Here is a 25,185-nt window from a genome sequence, read left to right as displayed (position 1 = left end):
CCATCTATCCCTGCCTGCTCGACCTCAGAAGTGCTATCTGTGACATCCAGGCCTTGGGCACAGACATGACCCTCTCTGATCAAAGCTGCTACTTGCCTGTGTCCAGGCTCCTCTTAGGAATTTTTTTGTTTTTGCTTTTCCAGAAAGGGATTCCCTGTACATCTGTGGCTATCCTGGGACTCAGGATAGACCAGGCTAGCCTTGAACTCAGAGATCCACTTGCCTCTGTCTTCCAAATGCTGAGATTAAAGGAGTGTGGGAGATACTGGCCAAAGGACCCATATTGGCATGGCAAAGACGACACGGGCTCAACATCCTTTCTCCCCTCAGCTCTGCCGGCAAAGCCCCTCCTTCTCAAAAGGAACCGAATCTTCAGGAGTTAAACAAATTTACCGGGCATGTGACCCGGGCCAACCAATCACGAGCCACCTCTTCCCAGCCTACTGCATGGATGAACTTGACCCATGGAATCCTGACGATGAGGTGGCCCCAAAACACATGCTGCCCCGGCAGAAAGCAACGGCTCTGAGCTGGCAGCATACAGCCAAGAAAACCTCTTAACGATATGTCCATATCTGCCATGCTGGAGGAACCATTCTGCCCGAGTGGAGTCACACAGGCCATCACAAAGCCTTGGTTAGGGGCCAAGGGCAGCGGCCCTGCAAGACTCATGGAGAAGGCAGGCAGGCAACTGTAAGAACTGACTTCCGCCAGCTGAGTTCTGGTTCTCCACTGAGGTTTATTGTTTCTATGAGTTGCTGGGCAAGGGGTGTCTTGGTGTGGGGATAAAGGCGCCTCCTTCATTTAGGTTTTCCTTAGATCGTCCTGGGGACTCAGCTATAAAGCCAGTGCAGCAAAAAGCCGGCCGAGCAGCAGAGCACATTCCAGTCAGGAGCTTTCACACTGTAGAGCACTCGTTGGGAAAGAGGCCTGAGGTGCAGAGCAGCACTGGAGTGTCCGTGCAGCGCGCATGAGGCCCAGGGCTCCACATCTACTGTCACATGGAGGAGGAGGAGGAGGAGGAGGGAGGGGAGGGGAAGGGGGGTTAAAGGTGAAGAATATAGTATGTAAGAGAGCAGCACTGGGCCCATCTACAGCCTGTGGACTTGAACTGCATGCCTACATGAAACATGTCTGAAGTACTGAGCACCGTGCCCGGACACATTCATTATACATCATCAGCAAATGACTATAGACAAATTCTATGAATCAGGTCTGACCTGGGCCATCAGCTTCTGTGTCTTCATTGCCTTGAGAGATCAGAGCAAGCCGGGCAGTGGTGGTGCATGCCTGTAATCCCAGCACTTGGGAGACAGAGACAGGCAGATTTCTGAGTTCAAGGCCAGCCTGGTCTACAGAGTGAGTTCCAGGACAGCCAGGTCTACACAGAGAAACCCTGTCTCAGGGAAGAGAGAGAGAGAGAGAGAGAGAGAGAGAGAGAGAGAGAGAGAGAGCAGAGCATTGGTCATTAGACAATTTCCCTACATGCCTGGCTTTACTGGTATTCGCCTAGGATTTTATTTGGTTTTGTTGACTTTTCCTTTCTTTTTTATCATTCTTTTTTTCTTTCTTCCTATTTTCTTTCTTCATATTTTCTTTCTTTCTTTCTCTCTCTCTCTCTCTCTTTCTTTCTTTCTTTCTTTCTTTCTTTCTTTCTTTCTTTCTTTCTTTCTTTCTTTCAAGGTCTCCTGTAATTCAAGTTTGCCTTGAACACTGTATAGACCTCAAGCTGGCCTCGAACTCATGGTTCTTCTGGATCTGCCCAGTGCTAGATTACAATCAAACGTCACTGTGTTGGGCTTGACAGCCCTTTTATTATTTTTAAGAAGTAGAATTTCAAAAAACAAAACAAGGGAGTCTATGGAAAGTTTCCTCTTCAGAAGCTGAGAAAATCCCTAAGATTTCCTACTTCTCTTGTGTGTATGTGTGTTATGCATATATGCATTCCTTTGTGTGTGCACAGGCATTTGCATGTTGTGTGTGGAGGCAGGAGATTGATGTGGTGTACTTCCCTTGTTGCTCCCCACCTTATTTTTTGAGGCAGAGTCTCTCCCTGAGCCTGGAAGTTACTGATTTGTCAACACGTGTGGCAGGATTTTCCCTGTTCAATTATGTTAAAATATTAGTGCAGTAGGAGGCCTGTGATTGGACAGGGAAAAGGGAGGCAGAGCTAAGAGTTGCAGAGAGAGAGAGAGAGAGAGAGAGAGAGAGAGAGAGAGAGAGAGAGAGAGAGAATGGACAGGAAGAAGATCCTGAACCAGCATGGCTTTAAACAGCCACAGGTAGATGTGATATCATAAAGGGTAGAATTAGAATAATTGGGATAACTTGTCTAATCTAGGTGGGCAGTTTGTATCATTATCAATTGACCCTAAAATTATTGTGTGGGCATCTTGTGAATTGAGAATTTATTGATACATAAATCTGACTTGTTAATCATAAGCTTCTAGAGTTCTGTTTCTACCTGGTTGCTGGGTGTTGTGGTGGTTGACCAAGAAGTGTGAACGGTCGTTGCATGGGGCTGGCAGGGCGGTGACGGGAACTCAGGGGTTCTCCCACCCACCAGAGAGTTGGCGGGCAGAGAGTAGCTGGGTGGAGCGTGGGAACTTGGCGGTTCTATTTTAATATTTCTTCAAACAAACCCGCTCTGGCCACCGAGCTCCAGGGATCCTTCCATCTCTGCCCTCTCAGCACCAGCTGAGGAGTGTGCCACCATGTCTGACTCTCTACATGAATACTGGGGATTTGGACTCAGGTCTCTGTGTCTGTGGCAAACACTTTACTGACTAACTTAACTCCGCAGTCCTTTCCTCTTCCTGTTCATGCACTGGGTTCTATATGAACCAGATAAATCCAGATTCAGTGATCAAGCCTTCCAATAATAGCAGCGTAAATACTAAAATAATAGAAGCTTACACACCTTCTCCTCCCCATCACAAGTGCAGGGTCATCTGGATCGGCTAGCACACACCTCACAGTGTTATGAACCCAGGTCTGTTGTCCACATCACATCATATGTACCTGCATATTACAACCCTGGGATGAGAGGAGATGTCCTCTATATCCCCATTCTAGGACTGAACACACCAATGGCAAAATATTCCACATGCCTGTTTTCCCATGATTTAGGAGGCCGAGGCAGGAATTCAAGGCTAGCCTGGGCTATACAGGTAGATCCTGTTTTAACATTTGTCAACACACAGCTTTAGCTGGTGGAGTGTGGTGTAGAAACTCTGACTTCCAATTGACAAAGATGTCTAGTGAACAGAGAGGCACCAAGGTCTAAGGCTGATTACAGCCCACTCATTATTTAAGTAACGGAAAGGAAGCAGGTGGGGGGATACCATGCCATAGGCAGGTTCTTCTAGCCAGGGATGTTTTATCTGTCTGCTTCTGGTGATCTCTGACTCTGTGAGGTCACAGTACATCTTCATTCAGTAGCATAGCATTGTAAAACCCTGGGCCTGGTCTCCAGCACCACCATACACACATACACACACACACACACACACACACTCATACACACACACACACACACACATGATTCCTTCAGCTATGTTGGGTTTATAGCCTTTTTTTTTTTTTTAATAGGCCAGTGAATCCCAGGGATCTACTATCTCGTCTCCCACCTCATGTGCTGGGATTACAGGTACACAGCTGCCATATTCAGCTTTTACATGGGTCCTGGGAGTGGAGCCCAGGTCCTCAGCCTTTTATTTCTTGACCCAGAGTCTCATCGTGTAGCTCTGGCTGGCCTGAAACTCACTATGCAGATCAGGCTAGCCTCAGACTCACAGAGATTCATGACCACGGTCTCCCGAGGACTGGGATTAAAGGTATGCACCACCATGTTTGCCCAGGTCCTCATGGTTTTGCTTGTTTTAAGATGTATTTATTTATTATGTATACAGCGTTCTGTATTGCATGTATGCCGGCAGGGCAGAAGAGGGCATCTGATCCTATTACTGATGGCTGCGAGCCACCATGTGGTGTCTGGGATTTGAACTCAGGACCTCTGGAAGAGCAACCAGTGCTCTTAACCTCTGAGCTATCTCTCAGTCCCCAAATCCTCATTCATACAAAAAGCAAGTCCTTTACCAACCAGCCAGGGCTCCATGTTTTGAGGAGAAAATTGTCAAAGGATTTGTGGACATATTTTGAACCTATCAGTCTCTCCCAGTCAAAGGAATACAAGTTTTTCTTTCTCTCCTCTCTCTCTTTCCTTCCTCCTCTTCTTGTGTTTTTTTTGGGGGGGGGGTTGTTTGTTTGTTTGGTTTGGTTTTGGTTTTCTGAGACAGGGCTTCTCTGTGTAGTCCTGACTGTCCTGGAACTCATGCCATTGACCAGGTTGGCCTTGAACTCAGGAGATCTGCCTGCCCATCTCTGCCTCCCAATGGCTGGGGTTAAAGGTGTGCACCATTTGCCTGGCACAAGTTGTATTTTCAGAGGGAAGTGTTTGTGGTTCACATGACCAAACAGAAGATGGATGGATGGATAGTCAGCTTCTGAAACCTGGTACCAAAAACTTAAAGTCTCCCAATCCTGCTCTGGTGGTAAATCAAGGAGAGAGACAGAGAAACAGAGACAGAGAGAGACAGAGAGAGACACAGAGAAAGATGGAGAGAGACAGACACAGATACACACACACACACACACACACAGAGAGAGAGAGAGAGAGAGAGAGAGAGAGAGAGAGAGAGAGATGGAGAGATGGAGAGATAGACATATACGTGACCAGAATGGAGCCACCTGACCTGCACCTCAGAAGACGCTTCCTCTCTCAGAAGAGGCTCCACCTCAGAGGAAGGTGAAGAAAGGGACATGGCAGGGTGCTCCTGGCCTCTGACCAACTGTGTCGGTAAGGTGGGGAAGTCTGTCAGAGATGGCCTCAAGTTGGCAGGTCTTTGTTCCTTGAGAGCTCACCTCTGCATTCATAACTACAGGCAGAGCTGAGGCTCTGGGATTGGCTAGCCTTGGCTCACATGTTAGTCTTGCAACTAAAGGACAAGATCTGGCACAGGAGGAGGATGCTGGGGACGAACACAGAGTGGGCAGAAGAGATGCCCAGGCGGGTGCCGGGTTGGAACTGGGCAGCCATCCCATTGTGTACGTAACCGTTGCCTTGGCTGAATTCGTGAGCCAAAGGTCGCAGTTGCCCTATTTTTGGAACAGCAGGAAAAAGCATCTGCTTCAGACTTGCAATTGGTAACTTTCCACAAAAACAGCCCAGGCAGATCTGTGGGAAGACCTCGAGCCTCCTGCACCTGAACTTCTCAGGAGAGGTTGCTGCCTCACCTGGTCTGGTGGCCATACTTTTAAGATGAAAGCAGTCCTAGGGGCAAAAGTCTTCCTGTCATTTTCTCTCCTGCTCTGACAAAAATTAGGGTCACAACAAAAGTTAAGCTCAGTGGAAACAACAAAGCTAGTGCCCGTGGACCCCGGGGTGGCACCTCTGCCTCGTGCCCGTGGATCCCGGGGTGGCACCTCTGCCTCGTGCCTGTGGACCCCGGGGTGGCACCTCTGCCTCGTGCCCGTGGATCCCAGGGTGGCACCTCTGCCTCGTGCCCGTGGACCCCGGGGTAGCACCTCTGCCTCGTGCCCGTGGACCTAGGGCAGCACCTCTGCCTCGTGCCTGTGGACCCCGGGGTGGCACCTCTGCCTCGTGCCCGTGGACCTAGGGCAGCACCTCTGCCTCGTGGGAGAAAATAACCAGGCAGGCAGGCATGCGAAACAAGGCTCCTCCCTCCAGCCTCTGTCTAAAGCTGACAGAGGAATGTTCTAGGCTCAGGGGTGGGGGTGGGTTTGTTGCCAATCAGAGACGCACTGGGCAGTGAGGGGGACTGGAACACCCATGGGTAGAGTGAGGGGAGACTCCTGGCTGGAGTTGACCCCAGCTTCTCCCGCAGGTGTACAGAACGGATGCAGGGCCTTCCTAGACACAAACATCCAGACTGCCCGAGTTTGGCCGTGACCCCAGATTTCTACCACTGGACTTCAGCCTGAGTATTTAATGTGCAACGACCTCGTCTGTGTGAAGTAGTCAGAGGTTGGGGGGGGGGGGGGTTCTGAGTCCCCTCAGAGCATGCCGAGCCTCCGGACACGCTCTGGGAAGGTGGCAGTAAATAGCAGCTGCTGTGGAAGCAGCACTAGGAGAAGGTGGAAAATTCCCACAGACTTCCTGCTGTATGTCGTAGCTGAGGAGTACAACTCGAGGGCTAAGCCCTGATCCCAGGACTGAACCCTGATCCCCGAACTAATCCCTGATCCCAGGTCTGAGCTCTAATCCCTGGACTAAGTCCTGATCCCTGAGCTGAATCCTGATTTCAGTCCTAAGTCTGGCTCTTCATGGTGAGTCCTGAACCCTGGGTTAAACCTACTCCCGGAGCTGATGATTCCTGATCTCAGGTCGGAGACCTGATCCTCAGACTGAGCCCTGATCCCTTCTCATTTCTCAGCCCTCTCAATCCTAGGAAGGCTATAAAAGGGAGCCCTTGTGAGAGAATGAGGCCAGACCCTTGACTCTACTCTTCTGCTCTGTCCCAAGCAGCAGCTGCCCAGGGCTTTTAACCTGGGTGCGAAAGGCTGCTCTACCTCCTCAGCTGGAGAGCACATCCAGCCACCAGTCTCCAAGTGCTCCCACTTTCAAAACAGTGGGGAGCCCCTCGAGCTGCAGGCCTGCCTTGGGACCCTTGCACTAGGGACTTACTGATTGCCTGCACGTGGGATAGGAGAATCCAACTGTCCACTGCCTCACATAACACATGAGAACTGGCCACATGCCACACATGTGATATACTCAACTATGTGTGTCAATCCTGAGGGTAAGTGTCTGCCCAGAAAGAGTTCACCAAATGAGGCAGTAACTAGCTGATACCTTAGGGCTATGACTCTGTTTTTCTTGGATGAAGGAATCCTGTAGGGTTAAAGGTCAGTCATCTCCCAAAAGGAAGCTCTCTTAGTGGGACCTGGAGGTTTAGAGTCTCAAAGGCCCTCTTTCCTGGGAAGTTTGGGTCTGACATTTTAGCAAGGGTGGACTAGATGTTAACCCTGTAGAGGGTCCTCAGTGTCTTCACCCTTGCCCCCTTAAGCCCACACACAGTACAGTTTCCTGCCTTCAGTGTTTTGTTTTGTTTTGCTTGTTTTGTGTTTTGCTTTCTTTCTTTCTTTTTTCTTTCTTTCTTTCTTTCTTTCTTTCTTTCTTTCTTTCTTTCTTTCTTTCTTTCTTTCTTTTTTCTTTCTTTTTTTTTTTTTTGACAGGCCCTGACTGTCCTGGAACTCACTTTGAGGACCAGGCTGGCCTTGAACCCACAGAAATCCGGCTGCCTCTGCCTCCCAAGTGCTGGGATTAAGGGTATTCCATACACTGGCTGGTGCCATCATTTTTATTGGTCTGGGGTGGGGGCTGGGGGAGGCATGTGGGCTCACATCTTTATGCAAGCCGCAAGGGGCCGCTTCAAATGCTCAAGGGACTCCAGGAAGGCCTTGAGCTTGGGCCGGGCTTTGAGGCGCACCACATAGGCAGAGAGCAGGGGGAAGTCATTCAATTAACCAGGGAACAGGAGCTCAAGGTTCAGAAGCACGTCTAGCAGGCGGTAGTCCGCGAAGGAGATCTACAGGGCAAGGATGAGACAGGGCTTGAGCTGAGGCAGGACGGGGGACGCTCCAAGGAGCAAACCACTGGATGCTTCCCGCTTCTACCTCTGCATCTGGTCTCAGTTTACCCTTCTGAGAAAGGATCTGACAATGAGTAGGTTGGCGAAGGCCTGACCCAGTGCTCACCTGATCACCAACGATGAAGGACTGGCCACTCTTGTTCTGGGCCAGGAGAGTTTCAAATGGCTTCAGGTGCCCTGGAAGCTCCTTCTGATACTGGTCCTTGCCCTCCTTCTGTGGTCAGAAGTGATCCCATTGGGAGACGTGCAGCCAGATGGACCAACGTGATTTCCCTTTGCTGACCACCCACTTGTCACTAGCCTGTGGCCCCTACATACAAAGATATGGAGATACTGCCGGGCAATGCGCCTGAACAGGTCTTCCAGTCCGTCGTTCACCATGTCCACCAGTGCTGCCTCTTGTAGGTCTTTGCCGTAGAGCCCTAGGTCAGCAGGCAGGCAACAGGCTCAGGTTCTGTACTCTTCCCTACAAGCCCACTCAGATTCAGCCTGGGCCTGTAGGACCCTACTCTCTAATCTTGCTTTGGCGGTCTTCCCTGCCTACCTCAGTCAAGCCCCACCTCCGCAGTGGAAGAGCCTACCAACTCCCAGAGCCACAACCAACTAAAGTCCAGGCCTGTTTTCTGGGTCACACCCGCTCTGGATCTGCCACACCAAGGGAAGACAGAGACTCTGGCTTGTACTTCCCCTAGAACAAGCTGTCTACCCATCTACCTCCAGGTTACCATGGTGCTGTGGAACTCCGGTCCTGCCATTCTTCAAACAGGCGGAGGCCTCCTCACTGTGACTATGGGTTTCCCAGACTCAGGTATGGCTGAGTTAGAAAGACAAGGACTGGAAGGTTTACTGGAAAGTCTCTAGCTCCACCCCCACTGCACTGTCACACATAGAAAGTCATAGCCTCTTATGGGATGTCATTAGAAAAATAATACAAGTTGGAAACTCCCAGCCCCTGGCTGTGCAGACAGCAGACACGCCCGTAGCCTTCTGGAACCTGGGCCCTGTACCATCCTCTAGCATAACTCCCTTGCCCTCCAGCCAGGTGGGACATTGGTAGCTGCAGGTGAGGGCAATTCAAAGCCCCAGGACATTTTGAGGAAAATCTGTCAGGTGTCTCTCAGAGCTGGACTTCAGGACTCACCGAAGGAGCAGCCCAGGTGCCGTAGGATGGCATTGGATTGGTACAGTGTGAGCTCTCCATCCTGGAACTTGGGAATCTGGCCGAACAGCTGGGAGAAGACCTCTCTGTAAGGGGTGCTGAACCTGGCTGCCCCCAGCCCTAGATACAGCACCGAAGGCTGAGCCCCAACGTCATCCCCGCGGGGGAGGGGGAGCAGTCACTCACACAGGAAGCCTTGAATGCGCCTTGCTCCCAGGCATCCAAGGTGACCACCTCCTCCTTCCAGCTCTGGCCCTGGTCGGCTAGCAGCATGCGCATAACCTCACAGCGCCCTGCATTGGGGTCCAGGGCAGAGATGAGGCGACAGTGAAGAGACCTACCCTCAGAGCATCCTGGGAGAGTTTGGGAAAGTGGAAAGCTGACAAGAGGACTAAACTAGCTTGGGAGCCTCGTAGGAAGGGGAGAAATGTGGTGGCAGAGGCCGTGACCTAACATTATCTTCGAAAGCAAAAACCCAGCCCCTCAGTGGCACAAGGAAGGAAGGAAAAGTGACAGACAGTGCGGAGGCTAAGAGGGCAGTCCTGGCCCCACCAACCACAATTGTAATCCGGCCCCAGGTATCGGTCCCGCCTCCAAAGGCCTTGGCCACGCCTTTCCAACTCCACTGTGGGGAATTCCCAGGAGTGACCCAGTGACCCAGAAGACTAATGCTCGTGCCCTTCATCTTGAAAGTGCTGAGGCCACACCTCGCGAGGGAAAGTAGATGATGGTGTAAGGTGGCACTAGGAGAGAGAGCGGGACAAAAAAGCACGATGAAGGAGGACCTTGCCCGTGCTGCAGGGCCAAGGGCAGGCAGAAGCAGTGTGCGGTGGGGGTGTATACTCTGCCCCGCCCTCCCCTCCAGGTTCCTACTTACAGTTGGGCAGACGCAGTGTGTGCAAGCTCAGCAGGAAGAGAGGAACTGACCCGGGACCTTATATTTACAGCAAGGCTCCACCCCCTTAGACATCCCACCCCCTCAGACATCCCACGCTGCCCCAGAAACGTGCCAAGTCTTGGTGTTCAGTGTACCAGCTTTCTGGGGGATGTGGTAGGGCAGGGCGGGGCAGATTCACCTTTTTAATCTGTGATACTGTATTCTACCGGAGCTTTGCAGGAGGCACACATGGTAAGCCTCACACCTTAACAAACCCAAACCACGAGGTTTCTTGTGTCCTCGGGGGGTGGGGTGGGGGTGGGGGGGGTGGGGTGGGGGAGGGGTTGGACAGTGCCTTACATGCATGAAGGTCTCCAGCCAACAGCACATGGTATAATAATAAATGTTCCTTGTAAAAATAAGGCAATGCAGAGGGGCTGTGGTTAATCCCAGCACTTGGGAGGAAGAAGCAAGAGAATCTCTGATTTCAGCCTAGTTTGGTCTACAGAGTTCCAAGACAGCCAGGGTTCCAAAGAGAAACCATGTCAATAAATGACAAATAAATAATAATAATAACAACAATATCAACAACAACAATAATAATGACACTGTCACCTGGAGTGATGGTACACACCTTTAATTGTAGCACTTACAGTACAAAGAGAGGCAGTCCTTTCAAATTCAAGGCCAGCCTGGTCTACACCAAGATCACCAAGTCAGTCAGAGCTATATAGCAAGACCCTGTCTTTTCAAGAAAAGAATAAAGGGATTTTAACTAATGAACTAGCCCCTCCTCTCTTGGTGATACTATAGCAGAAAACTTTTAGCAAAGAGTTAAGGCTTATATGTATTAATCCTCAAGACTGGCACTGTTCCAGTTTTATAGAGACAGAATCTGAAACAGAGACGTGAAGTGACATGCCCAAGGTCACACAGCACACAGCTAGTAAACAGGGTTTAAATTGGCTCGGTCTGGTCAGTTCTCTGGGAACCTCACGTTCATCTATCTATCTATCTATCTATCTATCTATCTATCTATCTATCTATCATCTATCATCTATTTACACTGTGTTTCTCTGGTCTCTGTGCAGCCCTGGCTGATCTAGAACTTGTTCCGTAGACCAGGCCATTCTCAAAACTCAGAAACCCACCTGTCTGTCTCCTGAGTGTTGGGATTTAAGGAGTGTGCCACTATTCCCCAGTTGGAAACCTCACTTTTTAAACCCATTTTCCCCTTTGATACCTTCTTGTTGAAAAGAAACAGAATGTGTCGCTTCACAGTGTGCTTCTGTAACATAAGCCGTACTACTGGGGCACGGCATGGCGGTGCAGGCCTGGACTCTTCATGCTGTGAGCTCCAAGAAGGAAGGTGCTGAGTGAAACCAGCCTGGGCTGCATAGGAAAACGGCGCATCAAAAGATGAAAATGGCCAGGCGGTGGTAGCGCACGCCTGTAATCCCAGCACTTGGGAGGCAGAGGCAGGCGGATTTCTGAGTTCGAGGCCAGCTTGTTCTACAGAGTGAGTTCCAGGGCAGCCAGGGCTACACAGAGAAATCCTGTCTTGAAAACAAACAAACAAAAAACACACAACAAAACAAAACAAAACAAAAACAAAAAAAGAAAGAAAGAAAAAACGGACTGCAGAGGTGGCTCGGGCTCAGAGCACGCACTGCTCTTGCAGAGGATCTGGATTTGGATCCCAGCAGTCACACCAGGACGCTCACGATCACCAGCTCCAGGGAGTCCAACACCTCTGGCTTCTGAGAGCTCCCTCACTTACATGCACATCCCCTCCACACATAATTAAAAATAAAATAATGAAATAAATCAGAGCCCGCGAGAAAGCTCAGAGAACTGCCGCCAAGCCTGATGACCTGAGTCCAATTCCTGAAACCCACAGTGAAAGGAGAGAGCAAACGCTCAGGGGGTTCCTCTCACCCCTCCACCCATTGTGGCACACACACACACAAGTAACAAAATAAAAAATAAATAAAATTACTGCAAAACTAAGGCAGTTGAGAACAGCGAATAGTGGTGGTGAATAGTTAAAGGTACTGATAAGGATTTCTTCCCTCCCTTCTTCCCTCCTTCCTATCCTCCCTCCCTCCATCTCTCTTTTTCTGCTTAAAATAGTGTGTGTGTGTTTGTATGTGTGTGTGTCTAAAGGTGTGCTGTGTGTATATTTGTATTGTTAGTATTTATGTATATGTGTGGTATGTGTGCTATGTGTATATGGTGTGTATATATGTGTGGTGTGTACATATTTGTGTGATGTATGGTATGTATTTGTGTGCAGTGTGTATATGCATGTGATGTGTGTATGTGTGGTGTGTGTGTGCGGAATGTGTGGGGCGTGTGTGTATGTATGTGGTGTGTGGGTGTGTGTATGTGGGTGTGTGGGTATGTGTATGTGGGTGTGTGGGTGTGTGTGTATGTGGGTGTGTGGGTGTGTGTATGTGTGTGTGTGTGTGTGTGTGTGTGTGTGTGTGTGTGTGTATGTGGGTGTGTGTATGTGGGTGTGTGGGTGTGTGGATGTGGGTGTGTGGATGTGTATATGTAGATATGTGGGTGTGTGTATGTGGGTGTGTGGGTATGTGTATGTGGGTGTGTGGGTGTGTGTATGTGGTGTGTGGTGCCTGAGTGTAAGTGTGTTTCTCAATTGCCATCCACCTTTCTGAACAGGACAACAGGTCCCACACTGGCCTGAAACTCATCTAGCAGGGTAGGCTGGCCGGCCAATGAGCCCCAAGGACCGACCATCCTCTCTCCATTACATTATTGGACTTTTGTGTTGTTTATTTGTTTTGTTTTAATGTGGGTCATGGGAATTCAGGTCAGGTTCTTGTGTTTACAAGGCAAGCATTTCACAGTCTGAGCCAGCTCCCAAGGCTGGGGGGGAGGGCAATCCTCCTGGCACCCCCAGGACTCCAGCCAGTTCCTCACTAGGGTTCCTTGCTGGAGTTCTCATGAGTCAGAGCTGCCAAGAAAGTGGAGATGCAGAACCACCCACCTAGAACTGAGGGCCCCAAGCAGGCAAACCCTAATAGCCCAGGCTCCTGCTTGGGAAGCACTCTCCCCCCCCCCCCCCCCGAGCCCACAGCTTTGCCGAGCTGGGAGCAAGTGGAGGAGGTAGTGCCAGAGCTGGGCTCTCATCCCTGGCTCACAGCTGGAGGAACATCTGCCCACCACAGAGCCGCTTACTAAGAGCTTTCATAGAAATGATCTCATTGCATCTCCCAAACAACCCTGGGAAGACGTTAAGGAGGAAGGAAGAGAGGCTTGTTGCCATTATGCTGATGGGACATGGTATCTCAAAGACATTCCCTCATCATGTAGAAGGATCACAGACTTGGGAAAGCAGATGCTGTGGTTTGAATAGGTGGCCCCCAAAGGTCTATGTATTAAAGACTTGGTTATCAGACTATGGTACTTTTAGCACGGCGGTTTGCTACCTGTGTGTGGGTCATGACCCCTTTGGGGGATGGGGGATTCAAAGGACCTTTCACAGGGGTTGCACATCAGATATCTTGCACATCAGATATTTACATTACAATTCATAACAGTTGCAAAGTTACAGTTATGAAGTAGTAACTGAAACAATTTTATGGTTGGGGGGTCACTGCAAGGTGAGGAACTGTATTAAAGGGCTGCCGCATTAGGAAGGTTCAGAACAAATGCACTGTGTTAGGAGATGGTGGAACTGTGTGTGTGTATCAGAAGTCAAGGACAAAGAATGCATTTGTCTATCCCTCTGCACCTTATTTTTTGAGACATGATCTCTCACTGAACTTATCAACTCAGCTCGGTTGGCTGGCCTACGAGCCCCAGGTATTCCTGTCTCCACCCCTACCCTTACTTTCCCCAGCACTCAGGTAATAAGACTGCTGCGCCCAGCTTTTATGTGGGTCCTAGGGATCTGAACTTAGGTTGCTGTGCCTGTGTGATAGACAGGACTTCACCAACTGAGCCATTTCCCTGGTGGAGGAAGTTAGGTTGTTGGGTGCACGCTCTGAAGAGGATACAGAGAAAAGCGGCCTCTCTCTCTCTCCTGAGAAGTGAGCAGTCTTGTCCACACATGCTCCCACCATGATGTGCTTCCTCCGCAAAGGACACAGACCACAGCCCGGAACTTCTGAAATCGCGAGCCAATTCACTTCCTACACTGCCTGATTTCAGGGATTATAGTCAAGAAAAACTACCTGGAAAATTAATTAATTATTTGATGGAAGAAAGAAAAGAGAAGAGAAGAGAAGAGAAGAGAAGAGAAGAGAAGAGAAGAGAAGAGAAGAGAAGAGAAGAGAAGAGAAGAGAAGAGAAGAGAAAAGAGAAGGAAGACTACCTGATAGACCTTTCTGCCGCCGTGTGGACCATCCCTCCTTACAGAATTCCAGGTGACTTCGTAGACCAGGCTGTCCTGGAACTCACTCTGTAGACCAGGCTGGCCTGGAACTCAGAAATCCGCCTGCCTCTGCCTCCCAGAGTGCTGGGATTACAGGCGTGCGCCACTGCCCGGCAGCTCTTAAGTTCTAACACCCCAGGAACACATCCTTGATAGTTCAATGGGTCAAGCAGCTTCCTCTGTTCATGCCCACCTTGAGACTGTGTCTATCTACACCTATTTCTAGGGCAACTTAAAGACATAAAGAGCCTTGGTTGTGTAAAGTTCACCCTAATAAAAGATTTTCTGTCGATTTTTCTTTCTTTTTTAAAAACTTGTTTCTGTGTGTATATGATCTGTATGCAAGCACATCACGTCCATGCTCTGCCTGCAGAATCCAGAAAAAGACATCACGTTCCCTGGAACTGGAGTTGCAAGCTGTCACGTGGGTGCTGGGAATAGAAGAACCAGGGTCCTGTAGAAGACCTTCTAGTGTTCGTAACAACTGAACCATCTCTCCAGCCCTGTTCTGTTGGGCTACACTAGAGAAACCCTGTCTCAAAAAAAATGTTTGTATTGAAATTCATATTGTAGAAAAAGGTAGTAGATACCATTTTTGTGTCACAGTAGAGGCTCGGTAACAATTTTTTTGGTTAAAAGTATGAGCACTCCTTAAGGTGTGCTCAGGGAAGACAGGAACCTTCTGTGAACCAGAAGGGGCAAGAGGGGCTTCTCCCCACTATCTGGAAAACTGGATGTACAGAATTTTAGCATAATGAGAGACATTTTAAGTCTGTAGTTAAAAGACAACTAAAAGAAACTTAAAATCCTGAACTCATATTACTGTAGTTGATTGTACAATGGACTGTTTTACCAGAACTAGGCTAATAATTGATCAGAATCCACAGATCAATGTTAGAACTCTGAACTTTTGAAGTCCTAATTTAACAGTACTAGTGAGGAGAAGACATCGGAAGCCGTTTTGTCCCTTTTTTGTACCTTAATCAGTTCCTTGTCACCTTCAAGTTTGTCACATCCTCCAACCTTGCATTTACCAAGCTCAAAACACCTTCCTAAACCCAGATATTTTCTTAGATCCTCATAACTTAGGCTTTCATATCTTCAGATCTTACAAAAACTTTCTTATTTAATAATTAACCATGAGACCCAGGTGATTGACCACTGGGGGTAGTCACTGCAAAGTGAGTTCCTTTAGATAAAGGAGTAGTAAAACCTGACATCTGAGCCTGCTAGCCTTTTATCATGAAGCCAGTGAGCAAAGTGAGCCTGTTTGCTTTGCAGATAAGAGATCTTAACTAGCTAGTGAGCTACCCCGGCACTGGGCTACCTCGGGGCAGAAGCTCGCTGGGCTACCTCGGGGCAGAAGCTTGTTGCCCACTATCAAGATGTCAAGCTACAGTCAGCAAAGTGACCAGAGATCTGAATGGATACTTTAAATCCAGAAGCCATAGACTGATTAAAACAACAGAGACTTGTCCATAGTCCGCTCATAGACAGCACTCCGGGGTCCCTGTGGTCCCTGCAGCACTCCGGGGTCCCTGTGGTCCCTGCAGCACTCCGGGGTCCCTGTGGTCCCTGCAGCACTCCAGGGTCCCTGTGGTCCCTGCAGCATTCCGGGGTCCCTGTGGTCCCTGCAGCACTCCGGGGTCCCTGTGGTCCCTGCAGCACTCCGGGGTCCCTGTGGTCCCTGCAGCACTATGGGCAGAGGCAACCTGGCCATTAGCCCCAGCAGATGAGGCTTTTTTTCTGAAGAGGAGGAAGGAACATGGGAGAGATGACTTTATCTTGTCTTAAGACACAGATCAGGAAGTGGTGGCACACGCCTGTAATCCCAGCACTCTGGGAGGCAGAGAATTTCTGAGTTCGAGGCCAGCCTGGTCTACAGCGTGAGTTCCAGGACAGCCAGGGCTATACAGAGAAATCCTGTCTTGAAAAAAACAAAACAAAAGAAAACAAAAGACACATTGTCAGAGCAAATTGTAAGGCAAAATGGCATAAAAGAGCAGTAGAGCAGTATGAAGTATAAAGATTATTCATCTTTAAAGAATATCCAAATCCCCATTCTACCAGATCTAGTGGAAAGAAAACCAAGAGGTGAATGTAGCAGGGTGGCTGGTGGCAGGAGGGAGAGGCAGCATTCCTTCACACAAGCATGCACTGGCCCCGTTCCAGCAAAGACACACGTGGTGAGGCACACATTCTAAATTAGCTCTCGTTAATCTGAATGACCTTTATCATCTTGAAATTTCATCATCATATAAGAAACATTTTAAGTCAGGATTGAATCACATACACAGTGTGTTGCAAAGCATAACCTTGATTTTGATCATCACACAGAAATTCATACCAATTTAAAATATGAGACATGCTGTTTTCTTAGTCTAACAGGTGACAAGATAATAAGCAGTCCATCAGGGCTGGGCAGTTTTATACTTTTCGCTTCGTATAGTGTGCTCACCTTAAGATGGTAAAATCACAAATCACATGGTTACTAATACTTAAAACATTTTTCTTTGTAGACCTGTCATTTTTTTGTATTTTTTTCTCAAATGAGAGTTGCATCCAAATTATACGGACATATACAGAGAGTTTTGTTTTGTTTATTTAAAGATTTATTTATTTATTATATATAAGTACACTGAAACTATCTTCAGACACTCCAGAAGAGGGCAGCAGATCTTGTTGTGAGCCACCATGTGGTTGCTGGGATTTGAAGTCAGGACCTTCAGAAGAACAGTTGGTGCTCTTAACGGCTGAGCCATCTCTTCAACCCATATTGTGCTTTTTTTTTTTTTCTCATGTTTCTCTAGACAGGGTTTCTCTGTGTAGCCCTGGCTGTCCTGGAACTCACTCTGTAGACCAGGCTGGCCTCGAACTCAGAAATTCACCTGCCTCTGCCTCCCAACTGGGATTAAAGGTGTGCGCCACCACTGCCCGGCTATATACAGAGAGTTAAATACAAGTTGCATACATGCAGAATTAAATTTGAGTTACATGGAAAAATATATGTCCTAAACAAGAGCTGAATAAAGCCAAATATGATTGTAGATTATATAGATTTTAACCCATATCCAATGAGCAACTTATAAATCCTTAGATGAGAGTTTACTGCATAATCTTAAGATATACATTTTTTTTTGAGGGCAGAATGAAAAGAAATCAGAAATAAAAGGTTTTTAAGATTGGGGAAGTAGGATTTTGATGTAGGGCAGAGCAAGTGCATATACGATATTTGAGAATCATTTGTCTGTGTCAGTGAGAATCTGGAAATCAGGAATAAGATCTGAGAAAAGAAACAGGGTGTTTCTGGTGCAGGCCAGCTGCAGGGAGTGGGAGGGTGTGCAGGCCCACGTGGGCAGCCAGAGACCTGGGCCCTGTGGAGGGAGAGGATTTCAGTTGGAATTTGGAATCAGATTTACAGACAAATGATCGATACATTTCAGTTGTTTAACTGAGACCAGGCAGAAAGAAACAGGGTTTAGAGAAAAGAGAAATAGAGAATCCCATTTTCCGGATCACTCTTAATATTTGTAGAAATATGATTGGAAAGACAATCACATTTCGGACCAGTGTCGAGGCTGAAGGTTTTCTAACAGGCGTCCCAAGGCGAGAATGAGAGGCTCGCTCCTGTGCATGAGGAAGGCAAATGCAATGTCACTGCAGCCTGCAGTCATGCATCCTCAGACTTAGGGAGGAACAAAACGAAGATCAAACCATTCAGTGGGTCGTTGGGTGGGTCGCCACCACAACTCAAGGGGTGGGGGGTCAGTGGCTTCACCCGGCTAAATCAGAGGAGAGACTCCTGTTGCCTGGAACCAGGGTTTGTGAGGAAGCCAGAAGGTGAGAATGAGAGCCGAGTTCTTGTAGAGGGTCTCATCCACAGGAGAGATTTGAGGAAGAACAGAGAAGGGGCACAAAAGCCCAGTGAGGCCTACGGAAATGGAAGGGTTGCAGCTCCGAGGATGCTGAGACGTGGACAGGTGAGGGGTGGGTCACTTCCTCAGACGTACCTACGTGTCATTGGTGGATGGGGTGACAGGTGAGCGGAAAGTATAGTTGTTGCAGGTGGTGGCAGGTGGAATGGAGCCTCCTGGTGTGTGACTTAGACCCATGAGAAGCACAAACACCAGACATGCCTCCCGAGTCTTTTAGCACCAATGTTATGAAATATAATGTGGTGGTGGTGGTGGGGTAAAGGGATATCTGGCAGGCCCAAGGTGGCCCCCTGAGAAATCATGTCACATGATAACACCATGTGACAGAGATGATATAAGGGAAGTTTATTGCTTATTGTGGGAAAAGGGGGAGGAGAACTTGGTGAAGGTAGAAGGGGGGACAGAGAGGGACAGAAAGAGAGAAAGAGAGGAAGAGAGGCTGGCTAGGAACATATGGGAAGAGAGAAAGGAGAGAGAGAGAGAGCAAGAGAGAGAGAGAGAGAGATGAAGGGGAGGAGGAGAAGAAGAGGAAGAAGAAAGAAGAGAAGGAGGAAGAGGAGGGGGAAGAGGGGCCGAAGTAGCAAGCAGTCCTCACATTCACTGCCAGGCCAGCCGCACCTGGTGGCGGCACAGGCAGTCATAGGGCAGGTGATGATAAACTGTTACTAGGTCACTGGGAGGAAGTCTAGCAGAATTCAATTGTAAGCCAACAGAGACACCATGACCAAGGCAACTCTTATAAAGGAAAACATTTAATTGGGGATGAGTTACAGTTCAGAGGTTTAGTTCCTTATCATTGTGGCAGGAAGCTTGGCACCATACAGGCCAGAATGACTCTGGAGAAGGAGCTGAGCGTTCCACATCTTTATCCACAGGCAGCAGAATGAGGCTGTCTGCCACACTGGGTGTGGTGTAGCTTGAGCATAGGAGACCTCAAAGCCCTCCCCCACAGTGACATTTCCTCCAACAAAGCCACGCACACTTCCTAATAGTGCCAGTCCCAATGGGCCAAGCATTCAACACGTGAGTCTACGGGACCCATTTATTCTATCAAACCACAACACCAGGGCACCCAGGATTTTCCCCCCTGGTGAGTCATATGAATGGACTCATACAGTATTTCTTTGTTTTTCTGGCTCTTTTCACTAAACAGCATTTTCCAAAATTCATCCATGTTGGAGTATGTTAATACTTTGTAACGTTTTGTTTTGTTTTGTTTTGTTTTGTTTTGTTTTGTTTTGTTTTGTTGAGACAGGGTTTCTCTGTATGGCCCTGGTTGTCCTGTACTCACTCTGTAGACCAGGCTGGCCTCGAACTCAGAAATCTGCCTGCCTCTCCCTCCCAGAGTGCTGGGATTACAGGCGTGCGCCGCCACCGCCACCACCACCCTGCTTGTCTTGTTTTTTGAGACAGGGTTGCCTTATGTAGCCTTTGCTGTCCTGGAACTTATTTGGTAGACCAAGCTGACCCTGAACTCATAGAGATCACCCTGTCTCTGTTTCCTGAGTGCTGGGATTAAAGGCACGTGCTGCCACCACCTGGTTATTTTTAATTTTATGTACGCTGGTTTTTGCCTGCACGTGTGTCTGTTAGAGGGTGTCAGATCTTGGAGTTACAGACAGTTGTGAGCTGTCGTGTGGGTGCCACCCTGGCCTCTGGAAGAGCAGCCAGTGCTCTTAACCACTGGGCCATCTGTCCAGTCCCCTACTTTATAACTTTTTTTAATGGCTGAAAAATACTCCATTGTATGGGGCTGGAGAGGCCCCACGGTTGGTAGAGTGTTCGCCTACCACACACAAAGCTGGTCTGAGTTCAGTCCCCAGCACCTTATAAGCCAGTCTTGATGGCCCCTGCCTGTAATCCTAGCATACAGCAGTTGGAGGTAGGACGGTCAGAAGTTCAAGATCATCCTCTGCCACAGAGAGAATTCAAGGACAACCTGGACTACATGAGACTGCTTCACAAAAGAAGCCACATGTGTTTTTTGCCATTGGGCATGACAGTTTTTTTTAGGTCGGGTCTCATTTTGTAGCTGAGGCTGGCCTTACACTTTGCATTCTCCTCACGAGGGCTGGAATCACAGCTGTGCACTGCTATACCCAGCCTGGATTCTGCATTTACTTGTTCATCAGCTGAAATCAGTTTGGGTTGTTTAACTCTAGCTGCTATGAGTAATAATTCTAGGATTGTGGAAAATTATGCTTTCTTTTTTCTTTGAGACAAGGTTTCTCTGTATAGTCCTGGTTATCCTGTAACTCACTCTAGACCAGGCTAGCCTCGAACTCACAGAGATCTGCCTGCCTCTGCCTCTTGAATGCTAGGATTAAAGGCATGGGCCACCACCTGGCCTTCATTTTTCTTGAGTACATATCTAGATTTCACCTTTGGGACTTCAGGATTGTGTGACCACTTGTTCTAAAGGACACTGGACTCACTGGGGCAGTGGCCACACCATTGAAAACTGCACTATCAAGCTAGAGTACCCCCCACCTCTGCAGGCCTCATTCACTCTGGCCTGTGTCTGGTGCTTCTCAGGTGAGGCTCTGGGCTCAGCTCATGGGGACAAGGTAGAGAAGACTCTGGGAGCGAGGGATTGGGGAAAAAACTTGGTTTGGAGAGAATAAAAGTTGCTGTCTATAATAACATTTTACCTGTCTTGATTATGTGACTCTGAAGCCAGAAGCTGCAGGCCTTAGACGATTTAAAGTTCAATTGTTGAGTAGTTGGGAATTCAGTAAAGGATTAATTGCTAGGGCTCCTTTCTCTCTTGCCTGGAAGCCTGGCCAGGGGAGAGGGAGGCTTGGAGCAATCTAACTTTTATTGAACCGGGAGAAGAAAGTCACTCCCACAGAAAGAAAAACCTTTACACAAGCAAAAGTGCACAGAAACATACGGACATGCATCCGGACATCCGGACACATTCACCATTTTGTTGGGCCCAAATAATCTGTCTCATCAGCTTAAATACTTACACACACATCTATATCGTACATATGTATATATATATGTAAGTATACCATATATGTATACACACACACACACACACACACACACACACACATATGTATATATATGGTAGATGGGAGCAAAAGCCCAAGCACCCAGGGTAGAAAGAACTCACTCATTCTAGATGAAAATTAAAGGCTCTAACCTTCACTGAATAGAGAAAGAGAAAGCTTTCTATTGCCTAAGTGAAAGAAACCCAAGTCTGTTAGAAAAAAAACCCTGTCCTTGGTAGGAAGAAGCCTGTTCTATCCTGTCCGTGGTAAGAGGCCTGCCTGCCGCTTTCTGCTCTCTCTGCAGCTCCTTCTCTGCTCTTTGTCTTCTATCCTGCCTCACCTCTCCTCTCCTCTCCTCTCCTCTCCTCTCCTCTCCCTCTCCTCTCCTCTCCTCTCCTCTCCTCCCCTCCCCTCCCCTCTCCTCTCCTCTCACCTCACCTCTCCTCTCCTCCCCTCCCCTCTCCTCATCTCTCCTCTCCTCTCCTCACCTCTCCTCTCCTCACCTCTCCTCTCCTCACCTCTCCTCACCTCACCTCGCCTCACCTCATCTCTCCTCTCCTCTCCTCACCTCTCCTCTCCTCACCTCTCCTCTCCTCACCTCTCCTCACCTCTCCTCCTCCTCACCTCTCCTCTCCTCACCTCTCCTCACCTCACCTCTCCTCACCTCTCCTCACCTCACCTCTCCTCTCCTCACCTCTCCTCTCCTCATCTCTCCTCTCCTCACCTCTCCTCACCTCTCCTCATCTCTCCTCTCCTCTCCTCACCTCTCCTCTCCTCACCTCTCCTCACATCTCCTCTCCTCACCTCTCCTCTCCTCTCCTCACCTCTCCTCTCCTCTCCTCACCTCTCCTCTCCTCACCTCTCCTCTCCTCACATCTCCTCTCCTCACCTCACCTCTCCTCTCCCTCTCCTCACCTCTCCTCTCCTCTCCTCACCTCTCCTCTCCTCACATCTCCTCTCCTCACCTCACCTCTCCTCTCCTCTCCTCACCTCTCCTCTCCTCTCCTTACCTCTCCTCTCCTCACATCTCCTCTCCTCACCTCACCTCTCCTCTCCTCTCCTCACCTCTCCTCTCCTCTCCTCACCTCTCCTCACCTCTCCTCACCTCACCTCACCTCTCCTCTCCTCACCTCACCTCTCCTCTCCTCACCTCTCCTCACCTCTCCTCACCTCACCTCTCCTCTCCTCACCTCACCTCTCCTCTCCTCACCTCTCCTCTCCTCACCTCACCTCTCCTCTCCTCACCTCTCCTCACCTCTCCTCACCTCTCCTCTCCTCACCTCTCCTCACCTCTCCTCACCTCTCTTCTCCTCTCCTCACCTCTCCTCTCCTCTCCTCTCCTCACCTCTCCTCTCCTCACATCTCCTCACCTCACCTCTCCTCTCCTCTCCTCTCCTCACCTCTCCTCACCTCACCTCACCTCACCTCTCCTCTCCTCACCTCTCCTCACCTCTCCTCACCTCACCTCTCCTCTCCTCACCTCTCCTCACCTCTCCTCACCTCTCCTCTCCTCTCCTCACCTCTCCTCACCTCTCCTCACCTCTCTTCTCCTCTCCTCACCTCTCCTCACCTCTCCTCTCCTCTCCTCACATCTCCTCACATCTCCTCACCTCTCCTCTCCTCTCCTCACCTCTCCTCACCTCTCCTCTCCTCTCCTCACCCCTCCTCACCTCTCCTCACCTCTCCTCACTCTCCTCACCTCTCCTCACCTCTCCTCTCCTCACCCCTCCTCACCTCTCCTCACCTCTCCTCACCTCTCCTCGGCTCCTCAGCTCCGTTGTACTCTTCTTTCTCTCTCCTCTTTCTCCCCAGCTGTACTGTGTTCTGCTGTCTCTTCTGCTTCTATTTTGCTTCTGCTCTGATTCTCTTCTGTTATTCTGTCTACTTAAGGTCATCATTCCTAGTTTTTGTACTTTTTTTTAGGAGAATAGATAGCATGGTATTCCAAGCCTCTTTTTTTAGAAGCTAGCAAAAAAATTCAAACATAAATTCAAATTATAAATTAAATGAGGAGTTACAACAGGGATGTTTATATTGTTTCCATTAAGGTTACTCATCTAACTGAACATTACTCTCTGCCACTAGCTGTGAGGCAGAGAGCTTAAAACTGTAATTCTAAGTTAGCATGTTTCTGAGATGCTAAGCATCAGACTAGTTAGTGTCTCATTAGTATTGAAGTTTCATATAGATAAATAAAGTCAATATTTTATCTTCTGTCCTTGCACCTAAAATAAATGATTCATTCCCAGTTTATGGCCTTTAGTTATCAGATAATAGTTTACAGCCTAAAGGAATGTTATCCTTAATCCTAATCCATTACACGCCTACTTTCTATTTTAGTGCAATTAGCTTGGGACATACGAAGGCCTGCAGAGTCCTAATTGCAATTTTCATATTACAGAGGACCTCAAATTGCTTGTATAATTTTAGGAATTCTACAGGATTACTATTCAGAATTAAGAAATCATCTATTTGTCTACATAGCATTGCTACAAAAGGATACGTCTTTGTTGATCTGCAGAACACCTGCCCAGTAGGGTGGACTAATGCCCAGGAATTGTTATATTAATTTACTAATAACAGGAAAGGCATATCAATAGCAAAAATTGATCATGAGTTAAAGTCTCTCAGGCCTTGCCTCCAAGATCTCATCCATCACAGACCATGCAAAAACAAAACAAAACAAAACAAAACCAACCAACCACCCCCCAAAATGTAGACCATTTCAGGAAAGTCATCCACTAGCCTTAGCCTCTCCTTCATGACTTCTGACAGAAGACGACATTATCTTTATCATCAGATGTGTTATACTTGAAAGTCAGAGGATAACAGACATATGTTTAGTCATGCACTGATTAGTGTCAATAAATGACCTTTGTAGCTATGGTTTCCACCCTAAGTCATGGTTTATAAACAATATAACCCAATGACTAGATAGATGGCAACACTGATAAGGTGCTTGTGATGTAAGTATGAAGATCAGAGTCTGACCTCCAGAATCCAGGTAAAAGATGCTGGGCACAGTGGCATGTGACTTCAATCTCAGGGCAAGACAGAGACATCAGGTCCTTGCGCGTGCCAGCCGGAGGGTCCGCCCTTCTTGGTAAGTCCAGGCCAGTGAGTTATTCCATCTTAATAAAGCCAGGTGGACGGTGCAGAGGACAGCTAACATTGTCCTCTGACATCCATATAAACGTCACACGCACAAACACACACACAAGCCGTATTGTTGATCTGCAGAGAATCTGCCCACTAGGGCGGGCTAGTGTCTTCTAGGAGAGGCTGAGGCTAGCAGATGACTTTCCTGAAATGGTCTGTGGCTCAGTATCGTATTATAATACTAAGTATTGGCTCCTAAGGTCTGGTTGCCCCGGGGTTGAGGAGATACTCACATGCACCAAGTGATGCTATGTAACCTTGTCTCCCAAGTTATCCCTGATTAGTCAATAAAGATGCCTACGGCCTGTAGCAGGGCAGAAGAGAGACAGGTAGGTGGGCTTTGGTTCCCAGGCTTGGGGTCTGAAGCAGTGACCACAAGGGAGAGAAAGACGCCATGGGGGTAGGGGATCATGAAGACAGGCCATGAGGGCTGGGCAGTCAGAGTAAGAGCAGCCCAGGCAACAAGTGCTATTTTGGGGTTATTTGACAGGGAAGTAGACAAAATAGCTTAGAGAGTTAATATCTGCCCAGCTCTAGTTCTGTCTAAATTTATTTTAAATATAAAAGTTTTATCCAGGCAGTGATGGCACATGCCTTTAATTCCAGCACTTGGGAGGCAGAGGCAGGTAGATTTCTGAGTTTGAGGCCAGCCTGGTCTACAGAGTGAGTTCCAGGATAGCAAGGCCTATACAAAGAAACCCTGTCTCAGAAAAACAACAACAACAACCACAACAAAACTTTAATATCTTTTATCTGGGAACTGAATGATCTAAGGTGGGGTTTGAACCCCCCAATTAATAATAGTATTATTTACTACAACAGAGATTATAGTTCAGGCACTGGGACTTGTCTTAATCAGGGTTGTATTCCCACACAAAACATCATGACCAAGAAGCAAGTTGGGGAGGAAAGGGTTTATTCAGTTTACACTTCCATATTGCTGTTCATCACCAAAAGAAGTCAGGACTGGAACTCAAGCAGGTC

The 25,185-nt window shown here is 48.4% G+C and overlaps 1 pseudogene; it reads right to left on the bottom strand.

Annotated features, from left to right (window-relative positions):
* Nucleotides 1-7,378: 7,378 nt before the first annotated feature.
* Nucleotides 7,379-9,741, bottom strand: LOC127693250 (glutathione S-transferase P-like; annotated as a pseudogene).
* Nucleotides 9,742-25,185: the final 15,444 nt, after the last annotated feature.

The sequence above is a fragment of the Apodemus sylvaticus genome, chromosome 1 (genome assembly GCF_947179515.1).
Source record: "Apodemus sylvaticus chromosome 1, mApoSyl1.1, whole genome shotgun sequence".
Lineage (NCBI taxonomy): Eukaryota > Metazoa > Chordata > Mammalia > Rodentia > Muridae > Apodemus > Apodemus sylvaticus.
This window is presented reverse-complemented; position numbering and strand designations above follow the sequence as displayed.